This window comes from Ambystoma mexicanum, chromosome 12 (assembly GCF_040938575.1).
Source record: "Ambystoma mexicanum isolate Mex_15411 chromosome 12, UKY_AmexF1_1, whole genome shotgun sequence".
Taxonomy (NCBI): domain Eukaryota; kingdom Metazoa; phylum Chordata; class Amphibia; order Caudata; family Ambystomatidae; genus Ambystoma; species Ambystoma mexicanum.
Window position 1 is genome coordinate 684,096,780 of NC_090936.1, and position 22,797 is coordinate 684,119,576.

The window sequence follows — 22,797 nt, forward strand, 5'->3', positions numbered from 1 at the left end:
GACATCTTTTGTCCAATTGATTATTATGAAAGTCTGGCACAAACACCACATTTAGTTTTCCTATGTTACCCTCGTGCCATTTAATTCTATTTTTTTGAAGTATTTTCACTTCCAGGCCTACCAAAATGGAATATTTCACAATTTCCTCCTGACCACTTTAATTGCCAATTCCAGTGGTCGATGATCACTTAGAGTAGTATCTAATATGTTAAATGTGTGGCACGCATCAAATAGGCGTGGTGACATGAAGTTGTGATCAAAAGCAGAAACCCTGCACCCATCAGACAATGTATAAGAATGGCTTGAAACAGATTTGACAAGGTGGAGGCCCAATTCGTAAATAAATTAAACTTGTCATTCCACCGGGTCCCCCTAATATTTTACGTCTATCCTCCCCATTGATCACAGTTAATACACCCAGGTATTAATTCAAAGTTGCTCCTTTTGGTATCTCAGCGTTCATATCGCCAGCAGCCACTATATAAAGGTGACTGTATTTCACTTTCATCTCCGTTAGAAGTTCATTTAGATTTTCCATAAAGTGCATGAAGACTTGCAGTAGATTCCAGTATATGTTTGCAATAAGGATATATGAAGTACAGTGCCCTCTTTTTAGCTCCACTATCTCTGCCAACAATCCCCTGAGTATGGCGATGGCTACCAGAATTTTCCACCTCACCTCAATCTTTATGGCAACCAAGAGACCACCAGACGGGCAACCTCTTACCCCCTTTTTTGCTAGCTGAAAACGACAATCAAAGTAATCGATATTAAATTTGGTAGCCATCCAGGATTCCTGAATACACAACTTTTTTTTAGGTATGAACATAACTCATTAGAGGAGGAAAGATGGGACATACCTCTCGAGTTCCAAGACACAAAAACAATATCTTTGGTGTATTTGGCTTGGTTAAAGATCTTTTTTCAGAGATATTAACTGAGAGATTGAATCTCTCAAAGAGAGTGCTAACCACCTCCTGCTATGTTCATCCTCTGCATTTGAAAGCTGCCACGGATCCTTCTTAGGTCCGCTCCATCCCTGGTTTTCCCTCAAGGGTTGTTGCTCCTTCTCTGTCTGGTTCTCTACTTGCAGACCACACTAAAAATAAGAATGTCGTACCCTAAACGATTGAACTGTGATGCTTCCACCAGTACTGCTTCATATACAGAGCATGAGTGGAAAACTATTCGAACATGGTCGTAAAGTTCCAGATGTATAAAGTCAATTAGCTTTAGATCTGCGGAGGACAAATGTCTAACTGCTGGAATCTCATTTAGCAGAGCTAAAACTCATGCTCTATTCAAGGATGGGGGCCCCCCGAAATCAAACAGATAATACAAAACAATACTTGGATTGTCAGGAAATGCACGTGCCCGCCACTGAATGGAACTCACATCACTCTGATATATAGAGATGGAACCACTGGAATTACCTGCTCTTGAGGTTTCACATTCGTTCCATTCTTAGGGGGTCTCTCATCCCACACTTCATTATTTTGCTGCCCCTTCAATCCATCTTCAGACGATATCTCAATATTGATGGGCACCTCTGAGATATTAAATGTGATGTCCCCCATCCCACCCACTTCGGGCCGCAATTGTACTGTAACCGGGTTATGAGGGAGGGAGGACTCAATAGAGGTTAGTTGTTGAGAGATAATTTGTGCAATAGTTAATCTAATATATGCCTCCAGTGCGGATTGTTTGCCCATATCTTTTGGAATTTGTAACTCTGCCTTTTCTTGTGTTGACCCAGTTCCCTGTATTAGAAATGCCTTCCTCATTGGCACTTCTCTTTCCAATAGTTTGGGACATTGTGACTCAGCTGACAGATTAGTGTGGCCCATTTGTTCGTTAAAGACCTCCTGAAAGGTGGTGGGACCAATCTGCAAATCATTTGTTACAGGACTATGCCTCTCTAGAGGTGATAGATACTTTAATGGAGTCAGTGGGTTAATAGATTTCTTACTAAACAGTTGATATATTGCTTTATCAGTATTTTGCTTTCTACCTAGCTCCGGCATCTGATGAATCTTTCTTTTAGAAGCCTTACGTACTGAATTGATATTGACTGTTTTATGATCTTCTTTTTTTATTATTTTTTGTTACTCCTTTATGGTTCCTTTCTTCTAATAAAATGTTTTAGCCTCCACCCCCACTCCTATGTCAATCACTGATTCTGAATTTGACTCAACATCCAGTCCCCTCCTAAGCATTCACGTTCACCTTCTTCTTCCGTTACCAGAGACCTCCAGTTTCTACGTGACAGTTTTTTCGCCCCTTTATTCAATGGTGTATATTGATTCAGGGAATGTTTTTTCTTTCTTTTCCTTTTTTTCATATGGGATTGTGATGAAGAGCACATAGTCTCTTGTTCTTGTTCATTAATATTGTTAGCACCTCCTGATGTCTGATTAGTGCAAGAGGTAGATAATAACTGTGCCATACAAGGACCAGCGCACAATGGTTCTTGCCAATATTCCTCTGATATGTGTATCGGGTGGGGGATGTCACCCTTCTTTAATATTCCATTTACTTCAATTGAGAGTTTGCCCAAAACTGAAGTTATCTCCCTCAGGCATACAGTATGGAGTCTCAATTACGATAATATCGGGATAAGCACCTCTATATCATGCCGTATTCCCTTGCCTCCCCACAATCTTGTTTAAGTTAGGTCAAGGGAATCATGTCATCCACCCCCTCTTCCTGTCCTAGAGGGTACTGTGATAAGGCTAATAGCGTTACTTACCCCGACTGAAATGCTGGTGGGGTCCAGAAAGGACTGTTCCAAGTCCCTAATATAATCCCCCTCCACGCCCTTTTGTCTCGCCGTGGCCCTATCCACGACCCCTGTACTTGGTGCTACACCCAACTCTATGAGAATGGGGGATCCCTCCCTCTCTTCTTGTTCTAGCATTGCAGAGTCACTAATATCTGGGGGTGACGGTAGGAGTGGCATTGTGAGTGCCATTCGCATTGTTTCCTATACGGGCATAAAAACAAAGGGTGCGGATAAAATATTCTCAAAACCTCAGCGCCCTTTGTAACTTTAAGCTTGCTGTGAATGGCCTAGACTACATTTCTAAGTTATCCACGGAACTCAAATCAAGCAGTTCCCATTGAATAACTTTGACACAATAATATACTCACAGGATCTTATCAGAAAGGATCTTAGAAGTAATATCCCCTAAGTTTATTCACCTCCAATAGAGCAGCCTCCGTGTACATCATATTCAATAAATGTCACACTATCACATAAGCACACTGTAATAATGAAAAAATATAGAAATAATAGACCCCATCTAGATAGCACAAGCAAATCTATCTCCATACCTCGAAAGGACCAGGAGATAAACCGCAAGTATAAAAGGCCCCGGCCACCAGCCTCTGCCGCCTGCAAGCCTAACAGGCGTAACAGGCCACTTAGCAGGGCACTAACGCTAGGGCACGCGTGCATTGGTGCGCGCGTCTGATTTTTTGTAGTGAACCAGTATTAGGGGCGTGGCCTCTGATAGAAATAGTGGAAATGATACGGATTTCAGTATACAAGAGTCATGTAATTCTCTGAGCAATGTATATATGCTAAAGTCCAACAGGGCTCAACATACAAACGTTGTCTTCAGCTCAGAAACATCATGAATCACAGTGCGCTGAAATCTGAAAACACAATGAAGACACCAGATGATAGAGAGTGAACAGGCGTAACAGGCCACTTCCCATGGCACTTCCGCAAAGGCACGTTAACATGGGCACGTGCGTCTCACTTTTTGTAGTGAACCATGATTGGGGACGTGGACTAACCATTGTCTTCAGCTCAGAAACAGCAAGAATCACAACATGCTAAAATCACAAATCATGATGAGGACATCAGATGAGAGAGTGAACAGGCGTAACAGGCCACTTCCCAGGGCACTTCCGTAAGGCCTGAAGCCTTGTTTTGTGCCACAGAGAAGGTGGGCTTGTGTAACCATGAAGAGATCTATTGTAGATAAATTATAAATAAATATATATTCTGCCTATACCCAGGCCTGGTTCTAAGCTCATTCTTGGCACAGGGGGAGGGATCTACGTGGCTCTATATGAGTCATCGATAATACTTAACGAATTTAAACAAATAAATGATCAATTTTTGTCTTGTTAAATTGGGTGGGAAGGAACTCCCTATGTTGAGCGTGGTCTTCCAATATATATCGTTACAACACAAAGTTTTAACACCGACTAAGAAATGTATGGCTGGGTCTGCTCCACACTATCTGAAGGACTGGATACACATCAAGACCCCTGCAAGAGCCGTAAGGCTTAATAAGGGGGGAATGCGTAGCATTTCCCCCGGGGAGTTTTTGGCACTGCACACGGCCAGCGAGTGGCCGTGGGGGGCAGAGCGCCTCCCGGGGGTATTTAAGGGCTCAGGGAAGGTTCGGGAGGCAGGCGACGGTTAGGACTTGGTGATTGTCAAGTCCTGTTGCCTGCTCCCGAGCCTTCCCTGGTATTAGCTGGGCCTAGGTGTGCGAGTAGTGAGGTGAGGAAGGGGATTGTTTGTAGAGTGGGCGGGAAGGTAGTTGTTAGTAAATTAAAAAAAATATATTTATATAATAATAATATATATATATATTTATTGAGTATTGGGGAACGTATAGTAGGGGTGCCGTAGATAAGACACCCCTGGCCTGCTTACCGTCGGGTCCCGTTGTGGCTGGTGCAAGGCGTCCGGTTCGGGGGGGTGCTGTGGGGGATTTTCTGTTCGGGCACTTCGCTCCGTCGTTCGAGTGCCGGCGGGGTGTGGAACAGTCAGCTGTTTTCTTTTTCTTTTCTTTTCTGTGGAATTCCCTGTTGGTGTAGTTAGGGCAAGGGGAAGGGGTGCGTGGGCGGGGGTTTCCCGGGCAGGAGCATTGTCGGCTCGAGCTCCGCGGTAGCTCCTTCTGGTCAGGGGGAGGCAGTGCGGTCCACTTAAAGGGACCGTCTTGTTTTTACTGCACGCGTTAGCGTTAAGCAGGGATAGAGGGCACTGCAGTTCCCTTAAAGGGACAGCATTGAATTTCCTGTGCAAGTGCGGTGTGGCCTCTGAGCCACCGGGGGGCAGTGTGATACTGTCTTTCTAGGCCCAATTTTATTGGGGTCTGAGTTTTGTGTCGGTTTTCTCTTGTTTAGGTCAGCTTTTTTAGGGCTAGGGTTTTTATGAAGAAGGGGGAGTTAAAATAAAAAAAAATAAAATAAAAAAAAATAATAATTCTTTTCCCCCTAGAATAAGTTTCGGTATTCAATATATTGGAAGTATAGATTTTGATTAACGCTTGTGGGTGCTAGTGAATTTTTGATAGCCCAATTGGGTTTTCTCGGGATAAGGTTAGTGATCCACGGGTAGGTACCTGGCTCGGGGGCTTAGTTAGTTAGTTTAATTGTCAAAGGGCATATTTTAGTGCACATCCAGATTTTTGGTGCACAATGGTGGGCCAGGGAGCAGGCAAGAAGGGTCTGGTGGATGCTAGGGCTCTGAGGGAGGCCCTGGAAATTATCAGCAGGGCGTCTAAGGCCCAGCTGGAAGGGGCGGTGGTGGAGGTCACAGGTGAGATGGAGCTAGGTGGGGGCAGGCCGCAGCGGAGAGCTGCGGCAGATGGGGCTCTCGCGGCAGTGGCGGCCTGCACCCCCGCGGCGGGAGAGGGGAGGTTTGGGAATGCAGGGGCAGGAAGATGAGGAGGGAGATAGACAGGAGGGCGTCCAGGGGGGAATTGAGTTCGGGTGGGCAGCCAGTGAGGGAGGTAGTGAGTGATAGCCCTAGGGAAGCTAGGAGTGCTACAAAGGAGGTGGCTCAAGGGAATGAAGGTGGGGGCGGTGATGGGGCGCAGAGGGGCGTGTTAGGGCAGAGGGGAAGAGGGGGTAAATACCTGCAGAAGAGTGCAGGTGGGAGAAGGAGGGAGAGGTCCCCATCAATGGAGGAGGTTAGAGTGGGGCGCGGAACGGCCCCCCCGGATAGGAGGAGTGAGGGCGGAGGGCACTGCGCAGCCCCCACTGGTCAGGTGGAGGTAGAGGGTTTTAGAACGGCCCCTCCTCGGTCAGCGCAAGGAGAGCCTAGAGGGTGCAGCACGGCCCCTAGCGTTGAGGATTCCAGGGTGGAGGTCGGAACGCCTCGCCCGAGAGAAGAGGACCAGGCAGGGGTTTCCGCGGCCCCGCCGAGAAGACGTCAAAGGAGTGGCGGGGCGGACCCCCGGGCTCGCAAGAGGAAGATCAACTCAACTCGGGCATGAGCTCGCATCCGCAATGGTATTTAAGGGGTGATGAAGTTGGATGGGAGGAATATATGGGGCAATGGGAAGTGGAAGATTACAGGGAGGACAGGGAAAGGGGGGAGGAGAGAAGGAGTTTGAGGTGGGTGCTGGAAAGGGAAGTGCTGGGGGACAGGGGGTAAGGGGTCAGGGGAATTATTGGCTGGGTGAGTGTGCTGACATGTTTTGTCCCCGCAGTAGGAGCCCTCTGAGAAAGGAGATGAGGAGCATCGGTGTGGACGCCAGACCACAGACGGCAGGCGTGGAAAGAGGTGAGCGGGAAAGGGAATGGTCATCTGCATGGCAGAGAGGGGTCACAAGAAGGGGGACAGGGGATGAAGGGTCTGGAATGCAAGATGTAAGGAAAGAAGTTGGTGTGCAGGCCATTGGAGCCGCAGGGGTTGAGAAGAGCATTTGCTCAGTGGAGGTCCAAACGGACAAGGTGGTGGAGCCATTGGTGCTCGAAGTACAAGCTGGGAAAGATAAGGTGGTTGAAGTGAAAGGAAAGGAGAACAAATTGCCATACATGGGGATAACAAAACCATTGGGGGCGCATTTGATGGCAGCAACCAGGGAGAAGATTCAGGCGGGGGAATTTGTGGATGTCTTTAAATTGCTCCATAGGGAAGTGAGAGCAAAGGAGGGGTCTAAGGAGGAAGAGAGGGAGTTGGCTTCACGCCCAAGGGTCCCGGTGACCATTGAGAATTGGACGTCAGCGTTTGTCATTTATGCCAGTGTGTATTGTGAAAAATTCCCAGAGCGTTGCATGGCCCTGCTAAAATATATGGACGTAATACGAGTTTTGGGGGCTTTGCCTGGGTAAGGTATGATGAGGAATTCAGAGCGAGAATGGCAGAGGACAGTTATGCGGTCTGGGGGGAGATAGACATGGACCTCTGGCTGCAATGGATGGCTCCAACAAGGCCTGTCCCGACACTGCACACAGCAAGTGGGCTGCCGTGCCTTTCCGGCCCTTTCTTGGTCGCCCCGCCCATGAAGGGGCAGGGGGAGGAGGTAGGGGTCAGTCCTCAGCAGCGTGCTGGGGGTATAATAAGGACGGCTGCACAAGGACCCTGTGTAGGTTCAGGCACGAGTGTAGCACGTGTGGTGGAAAACACCCTCTCACTCAGTGTTTCCAACAGGGAGACAGGGGGAGGGGGAGAGGTTCAGGAAAAGGGGTTGTGGGAAAAAGCTTTTACTCCAATTAAAGTGGGTGTATTGGAAAAATGGCTGCAATTTTATCCGGATAGGGAAGGGGCTAAGATTTTGAGCAAGGGGTTTTGTCAGGGGTTCAGATTAGGTTACCAGGGCCCAAGGGTGCGTCGGTGGGCTGAAAATTTGAAGTCGGCGAGAGAGAATGTTGAGGTGGTAAGACAAAAATTGAACAAGGAAATAGCGGCAGGAAGGATAGTGGGCCCATTTGATGACATGCCGGGTGATTTAGTTATATCCCCATTGGGGGTGGTGCCCAAGAAAGCTCTGGGGGAGTTCAGACTGATTCATCATTTGTCATGGCCGGAGAGTATGTCAGTTAATGATTTCATTGCCCCCGAAGAATGTGGGGTTGTGTATGCAAGTGTTGACCAGGCGGTTGAGCTGATAAGGAAGGAAGGGCGAGGGGCCTTCATGGCCAAGTGCGATATCAAGGCGGCTTTCAGGTTATTGCCGGTGCACCCGGAGGATTTTTGGTTGTTGGGTTTGCAGTTTGAGGACCGCATATACATAGACAAAGCATTGCCAATGGGGTGCGCAATTTCCTGTGCTTTGTTTGAACGGTCCAGCTCTTTTCTACAGTGGGTTTTCTCATTCAGCTTGAGTTGGGAGAGTGTGCTGCACTATCTGGATGATTTTCTGTTCATTAACGGGGCAAAAAGAGAGGAGGACTGCAAAGAAATGCTAAAGTTGTTTCAGGAATTGATGGAGGAGCTGGGCGTACCCTTAGCCGAAGACAAAACAGAAGGGCCGGCAGTGGTGTTAACATTTCTAGGAATTGAACTGGATTCAGTGGCCATGACCTCATGCTTGCCGCACGACAAGGTGAGCAAATTGGTGGTACTGTTGGAGAAAGCGGCGGGGGCCAAGAAAATGATGCTGGTGGAGTTGCAGAGATTGGTTGGGCATGTGAATTTCGCATGTAAGGTAGTGGCCCCAGGGCGGACGTTTTGCAGGAACATGGCAAGGTCCGTGGCGGGAGCAAAGGGCCCACATCATCGGATAAGAGTATCGGGGGCAGTGAGGGAGGATTGCAGAATTTGGCTGCGCTTTTTGGAGAGTTTCAATGGCGTGTCAATGTGGTTGCAGGGAGACCCGGTGACATGGGAAGTTCAGATATTTTCGGATGCAGCAGGGGCCGGAGGTTTCGGAGTGTTTTGGGAAGGAAAGTGGTGTGCGGAGAAGTGGCCAGCGTGGTGGTTGAAGGAAGGGAGGAGTATAGCATTTCTTGAATTTTTTCCATTACTAGTGGCATTGGAGTTGTGGGGGAAGGAGTTGCAAAACAAGAAGGTGAACTTCAATGTGGACAACAAATGCGTGGTCCATGTGGTGAACAGGCAGTCAGCGAGGGATCAGAGGGTGGCAAGACTGATGAGAGAATTTGTTCTGCGTTGCATGGAATGGAATGTGGTGTTTAAGGCAACACATGTGCCGGGGAAGGATAATGGCATCGCTGATGCATTATCTCGTTTTCAATGGCAGAGATTCCATGGATTGGCTCCAGATGCAGATCAGGAGGGGCAGCTGATTCCGGAGGAGCTGTGGAAGATAGGAGGCTGAGAGCGCTGGCTTTGGTGGAGGGTTCATTGGCCTCGGCGTCTAAGAAGTCATACAGGAGGGCCTGGGAGGATTTTATTAGAGGAGGAGCTTGTAGTTGGAAGGGTAGATGGGATGCGGAAGAGCGGAGGAGGGATGATGTCACAAATTTCCTCCTGAGGTGCATGGACTGGGGCTGGTCAAGGGCAACGATAGCGGGAAAGCTAGCAGGGATTGCCTTTTACGGGAAATGGTTTTGGGGTTTTCAGCCAAGTGGGGGGGAAATGGCGAGTAGGATGTTGGAAGGATGGGCAAGGGAGAGTAAGAGGGACAAGGATAAGAGGAGGCCGATATCGGCGGAATTGCTGCAGAGGTTGATTGAGGTAGTGGGGGGAGTTTGCTGGTCGGTATGGGAAGGAGAGCTGTTTGCGACTTGTTTTACGTGGTTATTCTTTGGGGCTTTCAGGGTTTCTGAGTTGGTCGGGGGAAAGGGGGGTTAGGGGGCCTGCAGTGGAAAGATGTTCAAATTACAGAAGAAGGTCTAGACATCAAGATTAAAAGGTCTAATACGGATCAGAAAGGAAGGGGCTCGTGGGTTCTGCTGGGTCGAGGGAGCAAGGTTTTATGCCCAGTTCAGGTAGGCAAGGTGTGGAAGGAGCGCTGTGGGGGTAAGACAGGCTCGGTTTTTCAGCATGCGGATGGATCGCCGGTTTCAGCGGCCCAGGTGCTAGGGGTATTGCGGAAGGCGCTGGTGGTAGTGGGAGAAAAGGCAGAGGATTTTGGGACTCATTCCTTTAGGATGGGCGCAGCATCTGAGGGTACCAGGCTGGGTTTTTCAGAAGACAAGGTGAAAAGATTGGGGCGTTGGAGGTCTGGCAAATACAAGGGGTACGTCAGGGAGTTTGATAAAGGGGAATGTGGAAGAAGGGTGGAGTAGGACTTTGTGGGCCAACTGCTGTTGTTGAAATATTTTTGACTTGTCAGTGATTTTTGTAATTTCTTTTTTCAGATGCTGCGCGAAAGAAGGGGGAGTTGGCGCAAGTTTGGATTGTCGGCCATTCAATTGTTAAGTGGGCTGGGAAAGAAGCGGAGAAAAGGGTGTTTGGAAGGAAACTGGGGTGCAGTTACAAGAAAGTGGTGGTGAGATGGCACGGGTTGGGGGGCCTGCGGTGGGATCAGCTGCTTCCTATATTGGCAGGGATGAGGGAACGCTATGGGGTTCCTGCGGTGGTGATTATTCATGCAGGGGAGAATGACCTGGTGAGAGATACGGGTGTGGCTCTGCTAAAGAAAATGAAGAGGGACTTAGTGTGGGTGTGGGAAATGTGGCCTCCAGCAGTGGTGGTGTGGACTAAGTTGTTGCCGCGAAGAGTTTGGAGGGGAGCGAGAAGTGAGGGAGCAATAGAGCGGGCCAGGAAGGGGATAAACAGAGAAATGGTCAAATTTTGTGCCTCGGTGGCGGTGCAGGTCATGGACCATAAGGAAATAACATATGAGGGTCTCCTTATCTTTAGAGAGGATGGGGTACACTTGTCCCCTGGGAGAAAGTGGGACGCCTGGAAAAGGGGCAAGGAGACGGTAGGGTCCAAGGGATAATTAGGGAGGAAATGGGTTATTTAATTATTTAATTGTTGGGGGAAAATGAAAATGTTTAATTTATTTAATTGGTTGTTAAAATATTTCTTTAGTTTGTTAGGCCATGGAGCCAGTTAAGCGTTTTGATTGTAAGCTTTGGCCTGTCACATTAAAGCGACCTTTTCCACTTTTAAATGAGTCTGGGTTTTTGTGCAGTAAGCCAAAAAGGCACATCCCTTAGCCAACCTCGTTTTGAACAAGATACAGAGCCACACATTTTGACGCTTGGGCTCCAAAGGGATGGAATGAATTACCTCTTGCACTGCATGCTTGTTCATGTATCTCGAAATTCAAAAAGGATCTGAAAACACATCTGTTTAATGAAGGGATCGATTAAGCCTTCGTGGGTCGTGACTGTGTTTGTGTATGTTTTGTGTTTTGTTTTGTCTCATGGCTCCCTGAGGCCTTCGGGTCTCTGGTGATTAATAAATATTGAAATAAATAAATACATTTATACATAACAATGCTCACATAACATCTCCTTAAAAATTAAAAATTACATTTTAGCTTTTTTGGTTTGCGAAGCGTGCATTGTCTTTATGAATTAGGGAGGCTAGAATTGTTAACGTTTTATTTAAGTATGTCACATAAGTTGCAACCATCAGCATAATAGGTACATAAGACATGGACAAAACTAGTATTGCTTAGGTGCATTAAGAACAGAGATTAATGTATTCGTTTCAATGTGATTTTGCAAACTATCGGAATACACATAATAATACTACTTTTCACCAGTTTATAAAACATGCAATTATATAAACCATGATCCATTGCTGCAAATGTGAAAAATGAAGGTGTGGAGAGGAATATAAACTGCAACTAAAAGAAAAATAAACAACATCATTGTTAAAAGTGAGCCTTAAGAAACGTATGAACAAATAAAAAAGAAACACATGCACACAACGTTTTGCTTTATTGATAAGAAGTCAGAACAAAGGCATCGTCTCCCCAACAAAAGTGATGAACTCTGGGACCTTAATCAAACCACTAATTGAAGGATTTCGGAAAACATTAGTGTACAGTGCACTCCGGCGTGTCCACAAATGATGCTCCTTTTTATGAGCCAGAATAAAATACCGGTTAATGACATCACATTTTAGTGGCAGGTCGTCCATACTGGATACATGTGTGGTGCCTTAGCACCAATTACAATGGAGGCCCGAGGGTGCTTGCAGTAAACCCTTGCCATTAATGCTCCTGGGCCAGAGAGTGTTATAGGCTGCCTGGCAAAATGAGTGAGTGTAGTGGAGGAGGCCCAGCCCGTGCATGCATAATGGTCCATGCATGACTGGCAGTCAATTGCTTACACAACCTTTAATATACACTTGGATCTCCTGGCTGGGCTGCTTGCGGCACAATTTCTCAAATGGGACTCATGGCATCAGAGTGATTGAGGGCTTCACAGGGCACCAAATACATGGCACTGGTGATGTGCGGGAAGCAGGGGTCAGGAACAGTTTTTTTTAACAACATTCACTGCATCATGCTTCCTATCTACATGCCAGGTTGTCAACATCCTGAGCCGGAGAGCTAGCCACAGAGCGGAGTCCACAGAAGGTCTGATGTAGAAGGCAAGTAAAGAAAAGAAAACAATTTGCTCTGCGTGCATGAGAGTGGTTGCCTGTCTGTACACTGAAAGGTTCTGTGTTTGTGGGAAAAGGTAACTGTAAAAACTGGTGTGAATGTTGTGTGTATGTGTATGCATACATGTGTGTGAATGTGCATGCATGAGTAGGCAATGTTGTTGTGATTGTGTATAAAAAAAACTCGGTGTTCGGTGTTTCCGAGTAAGTGCTGAGCACGAAGCTATATTTGGTGTTTTATTTAACCACAGGTGATCAGGTCAAAGGTGGTTCACATTGATTCAAAATGTAGTTACATGCGTCCTCTTATTTCCACATTTATTCAAGAATAGTTCACACAAATCCTCTATCTTAACACAGTACCTCCAATTTAATTCAAGAATGTCCCTGGCCTTTATCAAAACCGGACATTAGATATCACATTCCTATTTGTTTCCTAACATATTTCATGATATTCAAGATTCCAGTATCGTGGAGATAATCTCCCTCACGTCGGTAATCCATTGTTCTAAATTGGTGTGTGTGTATGCGTGCGTGCATGCACGCGTGTGGAGTTCATGGAAGACTGACCTGCATGAGCCCGAGGTTGTGACTTTGCTGATTGTGGCATTATGCACAGCTGTAAAGAACGTTTTGGCAGAGATGACCAAATGCTGGATTGCGAGGATGGTGTTCTGGTCTTTCCTCCAACAGGTATTTTGCATCTAAGGTTCAAGACAGCTGTTGATTTAATGTATAAATACCCAATCAGTTCACCTTTGGGAATGTATGTTCATATTTGCTTGTCGGAGTGTTTATGGTACACCTAGCTCAATCTAATTGTGCCAAGAAACAGCGCAGGAACAAGTCCTTACACAACCTACAGAACACCTTTGCCACTTTCCAGCAAGCATAAAACAGCAGTGCAGCAGTGGATTGTTAAACTTAACTTAAATGTTAAATCCATTATGGAGGAACACACAATGGACCCTCTACTCTGCTACTTCACTTACCACCTATTACCAGGAGCCTTGCCTGCTGTAGTCAATACCAGTTTTAAGCAAATCACCATATACAAACTAGCACTCCGGGACCGGTTGGTGGGATGCTTGGTTGCATCCATGTAGGAGTATCAAAAGCTCAACATATGACAGTATACAAAGCGCATCACCTGTACTTGCAGGTTTAAGTTGCTACTTCTTACGTTCCTCCACCAAACTTACTGTACGCCAGTTGGTCTCAGCACGATGTACCCCCGATTTCTCTGAGTCCTGTGCTAGGGAGAAAGCAGATTTGCAACTGGATACACCCTCATGCTCAAGATTTCTGAGGTAAAGGTGGGTTGCATAGTTGGGGAAAGGGGTGCCGATCATTCCACTACCTATTGGGCTATGGTCTGTGTTGATCCTATGCTATGAGAGACCATCCATGAGGTTACAATCAGGGCATGATGATATTGCCTACTACTGCGATACCATGGATGCATATGGTGAACTCATGGTACCGTCTTGCAGGCCCAGAGATATCTAGACTCATCACAGGAGTGTTCTGCCCTCAGCTCAAAGTTTGGCACTTCAAAAAGCTATTTTTAGATGTATAAGTGCCTTACAAATGACCAATAAATAAATAAAATAAATAAACGTCACGGTTACGTCAACCTACCCCCCATGGTATTGCTTGATATGAGGCAGTAGTCTTTGGGCCTCATTACAACCCTGGCACTCCCGTAATGAAGGGTGCCGGTAGGGGACCGGCACTGTTCATTACAGGGATGACTTATTACGAGGTCCCCTAGCGGGACCCGCACAGAACGTCTGGTCAAACCAGACGTCCTTAGCGGGTTCCGCAAGGGGGCCAAGGAGCTAATAACAGGCCCGTTATTAACGAGCCCGTTATTAGCTCCATCCCCATTCCCATTTGGCCGTATGGGGGCTCAAATTGGAAGGGGGATTGGTTTTGTGAATGAGGAATTACAGGGTCCTGCAAGGTTGGGATGACCCGTTAATTCCTCATTCACAGAACCTGGAGCTGGAACCCGGTATGGAGGCCCTTTATCTTCATCCTATGAATTGTTTCATGTAACCTCTAAAATGTTAATTTAACTTAATGATGAAATCCTTAAAAAATACAAAAGGTACTGTAATACACAGAGATTCAAAACTTCAATAAAGGCTTTTGCACAACAGTTAAGTACTTGGAACTAACAAAAGAAGGCCTGGGATATTTGCACAAGGCAAGGCACCAACCCGTGATTTATGCAGATCGTAAGTAAATACACTCCCTCTCCTCCACCCGCCCCACGCCTCTGTTTGCTGTTGCAATTAATAAACATCATTAATTCGACTCCACATTCAGGAATGCAGCATCTCTTGTTGTGAAATGTGGGTGATATATTGTTTCATGACTTCCTTTTAAATAAAAACGCCCACGTTAGAGAGTATCCTGACACTGAGGTAATTAAATGAGCTCAGCGAACAGTAGATAGTTAGAATGGTTAATTATAGTTTTAAACTACACTACAAATATCTAGGAAGCAGGTTACACTGAAACGAAGAAAACGAAGGGTTGTTTAAAGCACAGTAGTCATTTAACATGCTGCATGGAAACAGAAGAGCCCTTTTTTTGGCATCTGGCTGGCCACTTCATCCTTGTCTATCAAAATGGAAGCTGCCCATCCTCCTCAAGCAATGAAGAAAATCCATGAGCACGTGCAGTTCCTGCTGTGTTCAGCTTGTCTGGCGCCATTTGCTTTCTCCTACAATTGTATATTTACGATTATATTTAAACATTTCGGTAGGTTCGTGCTTGGCACTTAGCCGAGCATTTTTGAGTGCACGACAAAATTGAAGCGACCATAAGTAAAACTGCAGCATTTACAACACCCTGTATGATTTAAAGCCTGGTTCGCATGTACTCTTTGTTGCAAAGCTCATGAAACATATAGGGTTAAAAAGGCGGAGGTCTGACAATACTATACGCGCACCAGGGGGGGGGGGGCAGAGTAAAGGGGCAATGATGCGTAATAATTGTTTAAAACATATTCGGTGTATGTGTGCTTTGTAAATAACAGATTAGTATCATTGGTGTTCTTCTTTTTTTTTTTTAGCTTTCATAAAGCTTTATTCCACAAAAGTCTTCAGCTCAAATATATACAGCGTTAAAATGTAAAGTGCCCGCAGTTAAGACACAACACAAACAAGTAACAGATACACTACACAGCATAAAGCAATGCAGGAAAATGATCAAATAAATCCTAATAATGTTAAAAATGTATGTAAATATCTTTTTAACTCCATCGGGGTAAAGAGTAACAGGAGATTTCATCAGTTAGTTAATACATAGAATCACACCAGACTGCACATTGCATTGAGGGCCAATTAGTTGCATAAGTGACACCTGTTGCGCATACCCCTTTCTGACCTCGGCGGGTCCAACACATTCCGCCATTGGGTTCCTGTTGAGTACTGTTATGGCATCAGACCTGCATAGATGTTGGTTGCTCAATGATTGTCCGGCCGAGTCCTCCATGCGCGAGGCATGATCTTAACCACATAGTGGACAACATTCAAATCAGAAGTGGATTAACAGAATGTCAGTTCCTCCTCTGTGCACAGATGTGTGAATTTATAAACAATGGTATGAAATACATTGCCATCAGGTCCTTAAAACAATCACAAAATAACATAACATGAGTTACAGTCTCATCACAGTTGTTGCATACAGGAGAATAGTGGAGTGATGCCCACACCACTTCTCAATTTAACGTATTCACCCTTAACTCAAGAAAAGGTGCACGTGCGTACGCAGGGGTTACAGCAGCAACATACTTTTCAAACCTGAACTCCTGTTTGAGTGCCAGACACTGCATCCCCGAACTCAGTAGGAGGCACAAGTCGTCCAGTGTTTTCCTCGATAAAAGTGAGGCTCCATGTTTCACCTGACTGACACCTGCTTCCACTGCACCTTGTAGTCGGGCTGTGCCACAGGCTACTCCGATTCAGGGCTAACAGTCTTTGACTGACGTGCACAACCCGCAGGAGAGATTTTCCACGCTCAGTGTTCATGGCTTAAGTTAGTGTTCCCAAGCCTTCACAAGTTTAAACCAGTATAGGACCAACTTGAGACCTACAGAATCAAATACTGGCTTTGTACCGCATTCCAGGTGGATTGGAGCACTGGGGAAGCTCTTGGGAAGCCTGAATAAGGATTTTAAAATGTGTTCTCTATAACTGCTAAGGTCTGGCACTTAGTATAACGCCATAGCTCAGCACCATTATGTGCTGAGGATAAGGTTTGCAGATTGTATATTTGTAAAGCGGGAGTAGTTCTTATCCAGGGAATCAGACTTAACAAATTGGGCGGCCCAGGAACCATTATCTGAGAACCTAATACCCAGGTAGTCATAAAAGGGAACTAGTTTTAATCTATGTCCATCCACCACGATCTTTGGGTTAGAGTGTTTATAGAGCACTTGGGTCTCAAAACCAATACCTTGGTTTTGTCTTTATGCAACACAAACAAGTCCCAGTTTCACTGTGCCAAGTATAGCAAAATAAAAATCGGGAGTCCAAGTGATTTGTATGTAAGAACAGCCTTTAAAGTCCAAGGTTTAGTGCAAGCAACAGCCCAGGTTTTGTCTTCGTTCACGACTAACCCCATCTGTTTACATTTGATTACAAAGCAATCCAAGGTACTTTAAGACCCATAGGTGTGGTAGCTAGTAATACCATGTCATCGGCAAAAAACAATGCTAGGAGCATATATTTGCCGAGTCTGGGAGAGGGAATGTTTTTCATAAAAAAACAGTTAACTGTTAACTCGTTGATGACTTCACTAATATATATGTAGAATAGGAGCGGGGCAAGGATGCAGCCCTGCCTCACACCTTTTTCCACATCAAACGAGTCAGTCACCTTGTTTCCTGTATACAGTTGTCGAATAGCGGCCAGCAAATTGATGGGTATGTCCCTCCTTTTAAGTACCTGCCAAAGTAGATTTCTGGGTACACCATCGAAGGTGGTTTTCAGGTCCACAAAGACTGCCTATACCTTAACTTTAGTTAGAACAGTGTAGTTTTACAGAACTAAAAAGAGACAGAATACTGATCTATGGTGCTCATACCAGGCTGAAACTCCACCTGAAGGTGGTTAATAAGAGTATTTGAGAGAACCTGGTCCTGGAGATTTTTTAGGATGACTTTAGCAAAGATGTTCCCTGCTGCATCAAGTAATGACAATGGTTGGTAGTTACCTCACTTCTCCCTCCCACCTTATTTTTTATACTGCCACTATCTCAGCCCTTTGCCAAGAATCAGGGACTGTGTTTAGTTTAATATAGTCTCCACGGGATTGGTACCCACACAAGGAGCTCATCCTTAAATCGATCCATAGGGACCTAATCCGGACCCAGCACTTTCTGTCCCTTTGCCTTGCTGATAGCTTCTTGAACCTCAGACAACGCTCTACCTGAGCCACTGACCCCGGTTCATCGAATCTGTGTGATTTGTCTGCAATAGAAATGTTTGAGGGGAAAATGTCGGAATATTATTTGCTTGAAATAATCTTCGGTTATTTCTCCCCTGAACATTCCCGATGTGCACAAACCCCTACCCAAAGCCCCATCCACACCCCTACCCCCACCCCCAACACACCCTCAATACACCCCACCCACCTACTTACCTTTCCATCTAATGCACTGTGTCCATGCGGCGCATGTTCCCTTTCACTTGCATGATCGGGAACCGGGGCCGCAGGGTCCTTTTCTTTTTTCCTTTTTTTACTTTTGATTGGGTGAGCTGCGGGGGTGCTCCCCTATACTGTATAGTATAGTGAGCGGGGTGTTGTGGAGGACATCCATGCAGCCCCTGGCTTTAAAAAAAAAAGAAATTAAGTTGGGTGAGCCGCGGAGGTGTCCCCCGCAACCCCCGCTCACTATACTGTATAATATAGTGAGCGGGGTGTTGTGGGGGACACCCTCGTAGCCCCTGGCTTTTTACATTTTTTATTCTTTTTTATTTTGAGCGGGTCAGCTGCAAGGATGCCCCAGCAACCCCCGCTCACTATACTATACTATGCTATACTATGCTATACTATAGTATGCTATACTATATATACAGTATAGTGAGCAGGATGTTGTGGGGGTCACCCCCGCAGCCCCGCAGCCTTTGTGTTTCTTGTTTTTACCAACCCCACCAAAAGACCCAATACCACAAAAAGTTCAAACTTTTGGTAGTTTGAACTTTTTGTGGTATGTGTTTCAGGTCTTTTGGTGGGGTTGGTAATTTGGAAACGGTTATTTTGGCCTATTCGGGTTCATCAGCACTAGTGTCTGTGGTGACCCCATGTAACTCCTGGAAATTATCACGACATGTACTTGGGTTTATGCTGCATTGTAGGGTGGTATCACTGTGCATCTTTTTACCGAATATAGGGTTCCAAACTTGTGGAGAATCACCCCTTTTGGCTCCCTGTAGCAGGTCCTGCCACTTTGTTTTGTAAAAAGCCACTTTCTTAACTTTTATGTCATATTTGTAATTCTCTCTGCAGCCATGTAGTTGTGTCTTATCTACCTGATTGTTGTCGGCCAGACAAAGCATTAGATCTTTCTTGGCAACTCTGCATTCTTCCTCAAACCTGTCCTCAACTTGCAAGGTCAGTTTATTAACCTCAGACATTGGACAGATTGACCAGGGGAACAGGCTGCCCTCTAGGTTATCGAATTCTGCCATCTGCCCACTGCTATTCTGACCCCGACCACCACTGCTAGTATCTATGTATTTCACTGGACCTTACCGGGACTACAAACTGTGGGTGATTGTTACCTAGCTTGTTATGCTGCTGACACCTAGCACTAACTGTATAATTATACCTAGACTGTAACATTGCTGAATTGTCCTACTGTTTATTTTTGTGTGCCACTGTAACTAAGTTCTCAAGTATCCTTGTAATGTTTGCGCCCGGCTACCTGCAGGTTTGGTTTAGCGCTATATCAAATAAACAAACAAACAAACAAACAAACAAACACTCCGATCTGAACAAGCGTCATTGCAGATGTTTTCTATTTTGCCCAAAGTCGCCTGGTAAATGGCATTCTTGATGTCAGTCGATGTGATCTTAGTCCACTTACCTGAATGACAGGCATTTCCAGCTACTGTTATATGTGAGGTCTTAGTTGATATCTTGGGACTTGTACTCAATTGACTAAAGAGTCTAGCATAGCGGATAGGGATCTATGGTCGCTTTCACATCGGTCAAGTACTGTGAAGCTGCCAACTAGTTCCCAATCTCTAGCCCAGGACTAAGATATAATTCATCAAGGATGGATTTCCGTGCTCATAGAACTTTTTACTTGCTGGTTGGTCATGAGAAGAACACCCATTACAAGCCCTTAGGTTGTGCCCATGGCAGAATCAGTGGCCTGACTACGTGTTCTTGCAGGGTAGTCTACTACTAAGGCAGGCTGAATCTTGTTTGTTCCACAAGACGTCCGTTTTTTTAAAGGCTCACATAACAGATTATTATCATTGTTATCATTAGTTCTGCTGCTGAAGTGCACCAGCCAGCGGTATCGTGTTCCTCTTGGCAGAATCATTTTCACCGCATTTGTATTCTTCCACTAATATTTCAGATCAGTTCTTTCCGGTGGGAAAATGTTTTCTGGTTAAAACAGGCAGAAATGAAGTAGGCAGCATATTCATTTTGTCCAACAGTTAGTTATGAACGACACATGTAAGCCACATGGCAGTTTAACACATTAAGAATGCATCAGGTCTAATTTACGCAAAGTACCTAGCGCGAGTTAGAACTTTGCGTATACCAGTTCTAACAGTTCTATACCTCATCCCAGTACCTGTAACAATATATTGGAGAACCACCCTCAATCCAGGGAATATCTTTCCTCCCCAATCAAGGTGTTGCTCAACAAGCCGCCAAACAGATTCCTATTTGGCTCAATTCCAGACCTGTGTAATGCCACCCAGTTCCCTCCCCCTCTGCTACCAATGAACAAGGAACCAGGCCGTTGTATTGCAAAATATATATAGATGTATTTAAATTATGGGAAATACAATGTACACTGAAAACAACGCAAGCCACCAACCCTGTGGACAACACGATCACTTCAGCTCATGGACAACTTTCTTGTGATAATGAAATAGCAGGTATTTCCTAATAACATTTCAATTGCAACAAACACAAGTTGGCTTTTAATCCAAATCACACATTGCATTTCCAGTGCATTAACATGGGATATTTTGAAAACACACACTGCCTCATCACGATTTTGGTGGTAGCCATGCCGCTATTGGCGGCATGGCTGCCGCCAAAATCGGGTCCGTGTTCCCAGAATGGGGAATTACCGGGCCATTCCGAGTTCGGAGAGCCCGGTAATTCCTCCCTCCAGGAACCCTGGCCCAGACCTTCCCCATTCCCATTTCAGCCCGCATAGGGCTGAATGGGAATGGGGGAGGGAGCTAACAACGGGCCGATTACGACCGGCCCGTTGTTAGCTCCCTCTTCACCTCGTGGGACCCGCTCTGCATGTCTGGTGAAACCAGACGTGCAGAGCGGGTCCCGCGAGGGGACCTCGTAATGTGGCGGAATGGTGTTAACGGGTCCGCATCCTTTTGCGCACCCGTTAACTCATTCCGCCACTCTTGTAATGAGGCCCACAGTCATCTAAAATGCCCCCTGTATGCAGCACCCTTGTTTCTTCTTTAGCACTAAGCAGTCTGAAACCTTTCTGCTATGAGTGTCACTTGATCACCCCCAGGAGAGAGTGTATATTCGTTAACTGGAGAATCACGCTTGCTTTAGTTTACTTGGCAAAATACTCTTTTCACCCAACACCCTCTCCAGGCATCAGTTATCTGTGACACTCCTTGGTTTAAAGGCAAAGTTTAGGAAGCATGAATATTTTGTGAATTTCGTTTGGGATGAAAACACCTTTTTTATTTTTAAAGGCAGGGTTTGGTACAATGGAATGGATAGGGATTGTTGTTTACAATGGCACATTCAAATGAAAGGCATGATTTGGGTCCATGGAGAGGATAGGGATTTTCGTCTTTGGGACAACGGATACCGCTCTTTCGGAAAGAAGCCTGGAGTTAGAGGAAAACTAGGGTTACCTGATTACCTTATAGGTGATATTGGTTAAACTACACTGGGAATGAGATTTGTTAATTTCGAATTTTAACGAAAATCATCCAGTGATCTTTTCTATAGGGGAATTAATTAATTAATGGTAATCAGGTATGCTAAGGGTATACACCATTTGCCCCCCAACCGCAATTAGGGGAAAGGAATAAGGCAGGTAGTTTCCCCACACAGTTCATAGCATTGGAATATGTCTACTTACATGGCAGATCTCTGTTATTAGCTCAGAGGCCAGCCAGGCACTAGGATACTCTTTTGGGAACAAGTAGGAGTCAGCTCACACCTCAGGCAAGGATAGCACAGCTATTCACAGCAAGGCCCAGTCAGGTTTTAGGCTGCCTCCCTCAGATGATACTGCTCAGCTACTCATGCCAGACCTAGAGAAATTAGTTTGGTCATGCCACAACCTTCCTGGAATGCACTATAATTTTTTTTACCAAAACTTCACAATCCACACATTAATTTCACATGACATTCTCCCCCTACTTTCAGATTGCTACCATTTATAGGGAGGCCAGAATCATATTGTTCCCCATATCTCAAATTACAATATCTTACTTCTGTTCTCCTTTTATTAGGGAAAAACAAATTGTCCATTGTTACTCAATAGCAATGCATTATATATATATATATATATATTCAGTAAAAAAACTTTGTTAAAGTTAAGTTGCGCTACTAAAAACCTATGAAATTCAGTGAAAAAACTTTGTTAAAGGGACATTGAGGTTCCAAGTAAAACCGAAAAAAAACCTTGAAATTCGCCAGTTATGGTAAGCTAAGCAAACATAGCTCGCGCCACCACCGTGCACTGCTAAGACTAACACCCACGACATTAAAGATGACATAACAAATGTCATTGATGACATCACACGTGTATGTACTTTTCATGAAATGTGTGTACACGGGATTCTTATTATAATGTTGAGAAAAAAGTGTCAAGGATCATTGCAATAAATATCATACCCTAATTAGTGCATTGAACGATGCATTGATATAAATAGCATTCTATTATATGGTTCTATCTAGTATACTAAGCTACTAATGCAGAAACATAGCATTGTGTGCAGCGTACAAGATGAAGGTATAATATACGTAATGTTAATATGTTGAATAATGAAATGATAATTGTTTTCTTAATAGATTTTTGTGTACTGTGAAATATGTAATAAGTAGCTAATAAAACCCATGTATTACATAATTGCATTACTATAGACAAAACACAAAGAGACAAGAACACATACCAATATGGGTATATAAAGGGAAAGTGAAGTTAGCAAAAAAGCACAAGTAGTAGCAGAAACAATTCATAACCTAACTGATTATTTTCATGCAAATAAATGATTGCTCTGTTTCAAAGCTGCTATTTACCCTATGTATATGTATCACTTGATGTGATTGGACCCTAAGGAAAGTAGTGTGAGTACAATGTACACAAATATG